The sequence below is a fragment of the Plodia interpunctella genome, chromosome 1, assembly GCF_027563975.2.
Source record: "Plodia interpunctella isolate USDA-ARS_2022_Savannah chromosome 1, ilPloInte3.2, whole genome shotgun sequence".
Taxonomy (NCBI): Eukaryota; Metazoa; Arthropoda; class Insecta; order Lepidoptera; family Pyralidae; genus Plodia; species Plodia interpunctella.
In genome coordinates, this window is record NC_071294.1 from 6,849,255 (window position 1) to 6,860,342 (window position 11,088).

The window sequence follows — 11,088 nt, forward strand, 5'->3', positions numbered from 1 at the left end:
ATGTCACGAGCCGCTGTCAACCCTTGACGTGTGGGATAAGTTTGACAGATCATGCATGAAAATGATTTAGAGCACGTGCTAAACGACGTCAGACCATGACATACCAGATTAACATAGTAGCCGATATTGTTTATTTTGTTAGCTTTAACGAACTGTTATTAATAAAAATCAAGTACGTTACAAGTATGTATATTTTAAATATGACAAAAAATATTAAATTTCAAATTAATATCAACATTAACCAAATAGCGCTGTTTTTAAACACTAATATACCATCCGATCCAATCTCCATCGAAATCCGATATGATTTCGTCACTTTATATCACGTTAACAAAACCGTTGACCTTTCAATCATCGCTGAACAAATATTAGCATTTTAAAATATCAACTCTATTAAACGAGGGCCGGAAAGTGGTCGTTAAATTTGGATAGCGGCGGGTCATAAAAATAAAATATTAATAATTAGCAGCTGAGGTTAACAGTCCATTAGGAACGTGTCCGTTTACACCACACTCGGGACGCTAGAGCGGCTCGGTTGACACTTTGATGCGATCTCACTTGTCATATTTTTATTTAAACACAAAATTTGTGATATTTAGTTTCAGTTCTCTGAAACGGTTTTAATATTTTTGATTTGTTTATAGAAAAACTATAAGTAAGTACGAGTACTTACAAGAGATACATTAAAGTTGCTGTTATCAGAGACCTAATCTACGAATAACGTGTCAACTGCTGCAGAACGTGTCAACTACTCCGGCAATATGATGGGATGACACTCGTCAGTACATATGAGTAAATAGTAGTTCACATTACTATTTGTCATACAAATAATATGCTGCAAAGTATATTTTTAGAGTTCCGTCTGTCCATCCGTCCATTATACGCCGTCTAGCTCAATAACTATTGGTACTAGAATGTTGGAATTGGGTAGGGTATACATGTGTATTAATTACCAAACGGACGGACGGACGGATAGACGGGAATGATTTTTAGTTTTCATCCCTCATGGTATGGTACGAAGCTTCGGTCAAATTTGACTCGCACTTGTTTGTAGGAAACTACGGAACCCTACGCCGTGCATGACCCGACACGCACATGGCCGGTTTTTAACTTCCGCAAAGTAACAACGAAGTTTTAAGTAGGTATTATGATTGATTACCATAAAATAACGGATTTGAAAAATTACTTGACGCTTCACTGCATTATTGTTTAAAAACTATAACAAAAAGAATCTCGTAATCAACGAGGTGATCTACTTCCCAAAGTCGCAATATTGAATAGAAAAAGAGATCGTTAATAATTAAAACACCAGTGCTTTCATCGGAGCAGACAGGTGCGACACCGGCAAGCCACCATGCTGATCAACTGCACAACATATTTAATGTACAGAAAACATGCGTACTGTGGGCAACCTCACAGTTACCCACAGTACAATGTGTTGTACTAAAATGAACAGTGCCACTGCCGTACGTAAAAGAAACCATAAGTTTCATTATAAATTTTGACGTTTAGAATACGATTACGTTCTTACAAACACTCGTGCTAAGCCCACTTAAGCGCGAAGTGAACGATTGTACGTATGTAAAAACAAAACATTTCTATTAGAAAAGTCAGTGAATTATAGATGACGACGAGAGAATTCAGAGTACGGAAATTAGTGCTTTTTACAATATGGAATATCCCTATTCCCATATATAGATATATTGTACATATATGGGATACATATAGATGTATTAAAATAATTAAAGACCAAATATTTTGACTCAATTTTGCCATGCTTATAACTGCTTCCGTATCACGTACAAGCATTCTCTGCTGGAGTTTTTAATTTATACCAATAAGACCAAAAGTCATCGGAGACGGGAAAAAACGCGTCACGTCGAATGTAAAAACAAATTATCAAAGAAATAAAGATCTATCGAGGAAGCGGTCACAGTTGACTGTGTCTACAGATTATCTATGAGTTGATTTCTTTCATTAGAATCTTACCGAACTGGCGGAAGCGACCGATCCTTGGCTATTTGATTTTTCTAATAAGTAATTATTTCCCATAAAAACAACGGAAATTAATGCTATACTTAATCGATTGTAGAGCGTCTCGCGGTGACGTACACAAGGGATTACAGAAATTATACGGCGAGTCGAATCGCACTTTGTTTTGCGTATTGTTTAAACGACCTTCGACTGACGCGAAAAATAAAAACTAATACAAACATTATTGTTTTAGGCTTGTCATTATTATCGGCCAGCACGAGGAAGTTAATTCATTGTTCCAAGGTGAACACGAGTTAATTTCTGCTGTTTTTATTGAATTTGAATTATTCAAGGTAGGTAGTTCTATTAACCTATTGCGCTTATCGAATTCGTACTTCCAATATCATTACATTGTAAATGAGTGGACCGGTCTGGAAGTAAAAGCGTCATACTTTGTACACAAATTGCATTAGACACGCCACGTATGAAGTGTACCCTGTGACATTAAACATTAATGTGAGACGAAAAGATGGGGCCACTCTGCAAAATTTATTTCACATCTCCACTCTACCAATGACAAGAAAACTGTTACGGTTTGCAGCGGTCTGAGTGTAACATTAAAAATTCAAGGCGTCTTACCCACTTGTGTGAGGGATTGCCGCATATTCGCCTTTGGACAGCATTTATATTTCCCTTAGATCGGGTGATACTCAGCGCTCCATCACAACCTCTAAAGATAAGATTTTAAGAATTTGATACGCGTGTTGGAGTTGTATGAACAGATACAGTGCCTAGAACAAGGTATCAACCTAATTGTAATCTATTTATGTATAGATTCGTAATTTCTTACGAATATAATTAAAGGTAAAAATAACAATAAAAATGATCGATGAGAAAGTAACTAGTAGTTACGTTGTGAAGTAGACGAAATCTATGCCGAAAACACATAAATGTGTAACGAAAGACGGGCAATGCATGTGATAATTCAGAAAACAAAGTACTTAGACACCTGCTAGTACGACTCCAAATCAAGTTCAAGTATCTAGCATGTATTCTAGTATGTCGCAGAAATAATTTCGGTGTGACGAGCTGTTGCCACCTACTCATTAAAATCTGACTCTGAAAGTCAGTTCCTTGGTTCGTTCCATACTGAGCTGATCGCCTTTGTGACTTTGAGATGTTTTTTTTATTTACTCATATTTTGAATGTTTGGATTTCTTTTTGGTCATCATGTTCATCATGTTAACATAGATATGAACCAAATGTACTATCTAAACAAAATCCTCGATGATAAAATAAGTTTTGAGTTCAATAGTGGTTTAACTTTTGTGTGAATATAATGGTGTTGAATTTGATATTTCCGTTGATATTGTATCTAAATTTAGATATTATTCACTCATTGAATAATAGGTACAATGATGTAAGAAAAACGTTAAAGAAAATAATTATACAGTACAATATGATATAATACAATTCAAAATTTAATTCAAAATATTTATTTATTTTATTACACAATAAAGTCAGACACCAGATATTTTTACAAGCTTTTATTTTAACTTGCAATTCGGGTGGAATTTTGCAACTCAACTTTGAAGCAGAATAGATTGAGCTGATATTTTGTATACAATTAGTAGGTATATTATTAATATTATGATAATAATGATACCATCAGGTGGTAGTGACCGTACCCAGGAACGGCTGCAGACGTAGGAACTTCTAGATGTGTAAATATTAAAAGACACTAGATATAAATTCGTGATATTAGATTTGTTGCACTAATTTTGGCAAAAATTTTAAAAATATATTTTTTTTCTCATTTATCAATCATAACATGATTTGATTATATTTTCTTTTGTGATAGTCATTTCCTTTGTTAATATTATGTAAAAGGTTTCCTAACAAATTATTATCTTTATTTGCGTAGCATGGTATTCAATTTACTTAGCGAGCGTACAGTGATGAGCTAGGTATCGGATTCGCCGCAGTGTCCGCTGCGTCACGGTCCACTGGACACTGGCAACACTTCCAATCGGGACAATACCGTTCCTACCCAACAATAAAGAAAATAACGAGGCTATCCAATTTCTTATTAAAGTCATTTCTTATAAATCAACGACCTTTGTTTTTATCACAGCGTGAGCTTACTTACAGTTGTAGACAACGATTGCATTTTCACAAATTCGCCTTGGTTGACAGTGATTTAAATGAAAGCTTTGGAAATTCCAAAGTTTACTCTGAATGAATTGACTATTTTCTGAACTAAAAGAAACCCAAAAATGACACAATTAGGTGTATAAAATTTTGTTGCACGAAATAAAAAATAAGAGACTACTTCTTCTACTTCTCATTCTTCTCTCTCCATTTCGCACGGTCCTTCGATGTCGTTTTCGACATTGAGAGACCGTGCAAAATGGTTGCACAAAAGTAGGTAATCAAACCTTGGGCTCCGGCGTTCAGCTCAGGAAGAAACCGGTAAATCGATCAGAGAAATAAAGTGTGAATAAAAAAGAGTATGAATAAAAATGTATCTAGATACATTTTTATTCATACCAATATTTTCAGGATTCACAAAAATATATGAGACGTTGTTAAATTCAACTTTTAAACAAAATGACTTGTTTAATTTTAACCGAAATTGGCTTCGAAACCCCTCATATTTAAACTCCAACCATTAAAACATCATTCTTAAACATTTTAAATCTATCTTTATAATTATAAAATTAAGGTTGAAATTGTTTTTCAGGGGTGAATGGAGTCATGAGGTCTGCGCACGCGCCGATGTTGATGCTGACAGATCGAAGAGCGGCACATGGCGAGTTGACTGCTTCCGTTTCATAAACTTTAATGGCGTGGTTGACCCGGCCCTGTTTGGTTTACACGACTTTACAACAACCATTCATAGTTATGCTAAGCTGTTACTTAACACAAACTTGTACTTAATTATCTCAACTTATTTAAGTTATAATGTTCAGAAATTAAATAAATTTCATGCCACTTAACAGTTTTAATAATGATAATTTAGATTCGGCTCCTCTACGAAATTAGGTATAATATCTAAATTTCGATTTCACAAAAAAAAGCATGTATACTTATATAATACTCTCATTTATAAGGTAAGAGAAACAAAGACAATGCGACTCCTATTTCACTTGAATAGTCATGCAATCGCGTACCATGTCGGGTTTTATTTATTTTCAAATTTTATTGTATACTTTTTGTAGGTAGTACTTCGTACTAAAAATAAAAAGGAAATTGATTTACATAACTTTTAGTTAACTTGTAGATATAACTTTTACTGAAATGAGCAACAAAATAATAAAACGGTGTAATTAAATAGATCTTAGTCTATTCTAAGAAGTTATGATCATAGAGAATGTATAACTTAACGAGCTCTGCCCCACATTACGCTCCCTTAATTAACAGAAAATCCTTACTTCAGAAATATCAGGGACTTAATCAGAGGATCACATCTCTTAATATACCGCCGACGAGTGAGATCTGACACGGAATTCCCTAAAAATAATATTTAAAATGGTAATGGGTCCTCGGGTTCATAAATTGCCGCGCCATATGTCCCCGTGCAGCACACCTTCTGTGTACATAAATATGTCAAGTATTGAGATGACTGCTGCTGTATTATTTTACGAACAGGGCATCTTGATACTAGGTAAATATCGCTATTTTAGTAGGTACCAAAGCAAAGATTTGAAAGATGTCATTTCAGTGTTACTGAGGCGTTATGCAACAACTACCAATATGTGTTTTACATGGTGAATAATTTTTTTTTCCTATAAAAATAGAGAAAAGTCTTCAAAAGAATATAAAAAGTATTATTTTTATTAAAAGTTTGTAAATATTTTGAATTATTCATATAAAGTATCAAAACCTATTACCTACGGTATCCGCTACTTGTAGTGAGGTGCAGCACGAGTCAAATAGGATTTTTGACACCTATGAATTTGCGTTTCCGGAGATTGTTTATATTCTACGAAAATAGAAACATTCTAAACAATATTGCTTTCACAACACCCATGAGACTTTAGTCCGATCACTCTCATAGCACTTAAAATTCTTATAAACCGTAAGTACAAGAATTAGACTGTGGTTTTAATTGGACTTGTAAAAAAATAATTAATACCATTTTAACTACTTAACATCTATTAATATAACTTGACCCATCAATTCAAATGTGGTAAGTGCAAGTAAATCTGCCAGCAAAACTGTATACTTGGAATTTTGCAGGTAAATTACGAGGAAATGTATTTACTTATTTTGCATAATGAAGTCTGACTTTTAGCTTACAAAGTTCGCCGAACCGAGGTCGTGTGCGATGCATCGGCGCGCGCGCAACTGATGTGAGGGGCCTAATGTTTTTAAAGATTTATTTTGGATTTTAGCCAATAATTTATTAGATACTGTAAAAATATTATCCAACTTCACCCCATGTAAAAATATTTAAAACGTGCACATGATGAGCATTCAAAAATAGAAAAGAATTGATAAGTATATTCATGAAGTTACGTAATTTATGCACAAACGTATTGAAAGAGTTGAATGGAAGTAATAAATATACTGTGCCGATCCCATATGATTGAGGAAAACTTCAAGCAAGCAATTTTTCAGAAAAATGTATTTAATTTTAACGCATTGTTTGTTTCTACATTCACCTTTCAAATGTTTCCTTCTTCAAATGTGGATTACAAATTATTATTGTCACATAATGATTGAATCCAATATAGTCCTAATAATGTTAAAATCCGGTATTATAACGGACCCAAAAGTATGGCCAGGGAAAACAATAAATCGTAATGACTGCGCCCCCAGGCACCCTCGGATGCTCGCTATTTTCGACTATAAATAAATGTGTAGATGGATTGATAAATACAAATATTAGGGGCGAAACGAAGAAAAACAATGTTTATGAAACTGGTGTCGTTCGCATCATAACTGTGAGTTACGACTTCCGACGCCTGCCAGCATATGGGTCCTATGCGGAATTTTTTCGGACCATCTTGTGCTATTAAACTTATCTCAAGATAAATATAGATAGCTATGACAAATGCGTCTGTCATTTTTTATTAATGGCCGACGAAAGACAAAGCACTACTATAATATTATGAGTCAATTTTGTCCTATTCATTCGAATGACTACGACAACAAAAAATAAAACTATTTAAATCAGAATGCAGTCCCGATCTTAATTGCAACATCGTTTCAATAAACGCGGTGCCTTCACTAATCAAATTTATGGCTTCGTTAAAGACTGGACGTCTGAAGACGTCGTGGACGGCGAAATCAAACGTACCTAATCTGTCAAAGAGGTACCATCTTAAATAAATTATCCCGCCATAATAAGATTAACAGAGTAAAGCACGCGTGTAGCCGCACGGCGTTTGACAGGACGTTAGTCACGAAGCTATACTTAGCCGATTGCATTGTCTTCTGAAATATCTATTAGCGATTATTGACAAGGCATCGGCATGCGATTCTGCAGCGATAGGTGTCGGTGCGACGAACTCCTATTAATATATTTTATGTGCGGCGCACGCGCGGGTGACGCAGCCGCTGCAATATTTCGCCATTGCACTCCTGCGCGGTCTGAATCTAGAAATGACACTGACTGGTTTTGTAAACAGTACTTACGTATACTTTTATAGTGACGTGTGGCTATACTCAACGAAAGTAATTTTATATTTTTTTGACATCATACTGTGCAATGTGGGTCAAAATTATCATAAGTGTGATTTTGATAAATGAGGATATTCTAGGCAAAATAATTTACAAATAGAAATTCTATTAAATAAAAACTATGAATTGCAATAATACAAAATCCAAAATTAATTTGTTTACAAACATCTATCTCATGTATTTTGCAGCGAGTACTTAGACAAAATAAACTGTCAACGCGTTTCATACATTGATGAAATTCGCATCAAAATTGCAAATTGCAAGCGCAAATTGATGCAATTCGACAATTGATTACAATATGCACACACGGCACTATCGCGTCCGCAAACAGGCGAGCAGTCACGTCGATTCATATCCAACGAGGGCTTTTCATTTTGTATGTTAAATTAAATTTCCATGAAACAAGATTGAATTTTTCGCAATCAACGCGAGATGGGACGGTTGAACATATGTTATTTTAAAATTTAGTTAACGTTTTTCGAAAATGCTTTCATTTGATTCCGTACAGACGCAGTTCTATAATATGTTATTTAATATGTTATTTTTAAACCATTTTGGTAATTTAGTTGAATATGAATGAATAGTACTTGTTCCCATTGATATATACCTACCTTTCGGTGTTTCATAACATATGGCTCTTTACTTTTAAAATATTAATCATTTACATAATTTCAAGGTAATATAAAAAGCATATGAAAAACAAACAAAATAACCTAACATGGAATTTATTTTATTGTAAAATATATACAAACAGCAAACCGCACAGCACAGCGCTGCGGTCGCGGCGGACGGCAGCGAGCTAGCATCGGCTTAGCTAATTTACAATTTAATTATCAGCCGGGATGATGCATCGTTAGCGCGCCAAACCGAGTTTATGCGACTAATCAATTGTTTGACGCGGCCACTGCAATCACGAGCCGCGCCGCGACTGGCGCCCAACATGTTACTAACGTTACAATACAAATTATCTGCCGTCTATTTATTTCAGGTTGATTAAAAGTATACTGATCTGAAGCCTGGCATAGAACTTCGCTCAATCGGAAGAATCATGTACCTAACGAACAGGAAGATCTAATAAATCTAGTTCTAGCTTGTAGTAACCAAAATACGAGTCTACCCCAACTGATCATTGTTATTAGTACACTTCATTGTAGAGACGAGACCATGTCACACAGACCACACGTGTGGACCGACAATGGCTGAGAAAATATTTGACAAATCCCGTATCTCTACATTTCTCCTAGCTTAGCAACAGCTCTATCATTCCATATTGTATCTAGAAATAGACTAAACTAACAAAGAAACACTTAAAATTAATAAACCTACATATATAAATAAAACGTCTTCCAAACACTTGATGAAAGGAGGTTATTCTCAATATAATTATTCGTGTTTTCAATATAGAAACTCCATCGACGCCTCATAAAATAAGTTTCGATAGACGCTTCAGCAATCCAATCGGGAGAACAATGCGGCGGCGGCGTGTCGCGCCCGCGTTGATTAAATATAGCGCAGAATCCATCAGCCGACGACTTGGTCGCACCGTTGCTATGGATTTATGCGCTAAATATTCGACAGGTGCCAAGTGTGTCGATCGCACAGTTCGATTGCCGATGACTAACTACGCCCGTCCCAAATTTTATTTCAAATGTCAAATAATTCGGGCACCTGCCCTGCGCCTATTGTTACACAACTTTGCAACGAAATCATAAGCGCTACCCACAGAGATAGGTTTGCGCCCGGGCGCAAACAGGGCATAAACGTTTTTGCCCGGCGGAAACCAATATCTGGCTACACACACGTAGCACTACGGAGCTACGATGTAGCATCGTAGCTATGCTCTCTGATTTATGAAGCCTGTAAAGCTTAATACATTCATGAGCAAATAATTTCATTACTCTCGTTTAACAACGGTAACCAATGCGCGCACATCATTAGAAAGTCACGCGGAGTTTTCATTAATTTATATTAAGGACGGTTAAAATTGCTAGCTCACGATTGTGAGTCGTGCTTGGCGAGTGCTGTGCTAGTGCGACACACTGTAATGTGAACGTTCACAATTTGCTAATCCCGCTACCGTTACATAAGACAGCTGAGTTGAATATAAATGTAAAACACAATAAATTTCATGCCCCGTAGGAAATGAATATTCATCACGAAATCGCCATGCATATTCGCGTTCACAACGGAATTTCGTGTTCCATACCATTCATCACAAGTACAAATCAAAATAAACCTTAGTGCAGCACTCATCAGATCAGATTTCGCTTGAAGTAGCGGAAGCGTTAGAGTCTTCTTCGGCGCATCTGCTAACAAATTCTCGTAAATTTCAACATATAGTAAAGTGATTTACGAATAATTGTTGTGTTGGCGTATAACTAGAGAAATCTTTCCGCTGTATGCCGCCAGTTAATTTATATATGAGGCTTAGGTAATTCGCGGGCCACGAGTAATTGGTCTACAGAACAATAGCTTTTGTCATACTCTTATCTCGGCCGCCACGTATTTCTCTCCTCCGAGCGCCTTCTAAAGCACAATAACATTCGCATAGGTTATCTTAAGTACTATTATTTTAACATATACGAGTATCGTCCACTTTTCTTTAATGTTGATTTCACAACTGAACATTTGTTTCATACCAAAAGAAGTGTGTTATAATTAACAGCTGTCGGTCACGTTACCATTTTATACGTTATTGAAACTTTTGTTTCTAGATCATTTCAAAAATATGGCTTCGGTACAATATTTTTATGAATCTTATTTTTTTATGTTATTATATAACAATTAATTACTGCTATTTTAACTCCCTTCCCTAACATTACGCACATCATAACGCTACATAAAGCTTATGAGTCTTATAAGAAAAGGAATGTATACTTAAAAAGCCTTCTGTTTACCATACAAATACATATGTGATACCTATAGAACATAATAAAATTTTATATTTTAAAGAAAATACGAAATATGCCTTCATATAATTAAACTGTCTTAGCAACTAGGCACACTGTCTATAATTAGCTACAACTACAATATCAACCCTGTCGTAGTTCTGCAATATTATATTTTATCAATTCTAATATATTTGAAGTACTATTCAGTAAAATTGAACATTTATTTACAAGTACTTGTATTGCTATGCTACTTAAACTATTTACTTTATTGAAATCAATATTACGTTTTAACATCTACAAATTAAAGAAATAATGAAAATCTATACTGTAATAAATAATGAAAACGATATCCATTAATGTGTTAATAACTGTACATATCATATTTGTGGACCCACTGGAACCACTTGTATGGGATTTTAAAAATGTACGTGGATCAGCTGGTATTGAAATTTTGGAGCACTGGGAGTTTGCCCTTGTTTCTTGTGTAGGTCGTTGGAGACCAACAGAATAATGTTATAACTGTATTTGATTTAAT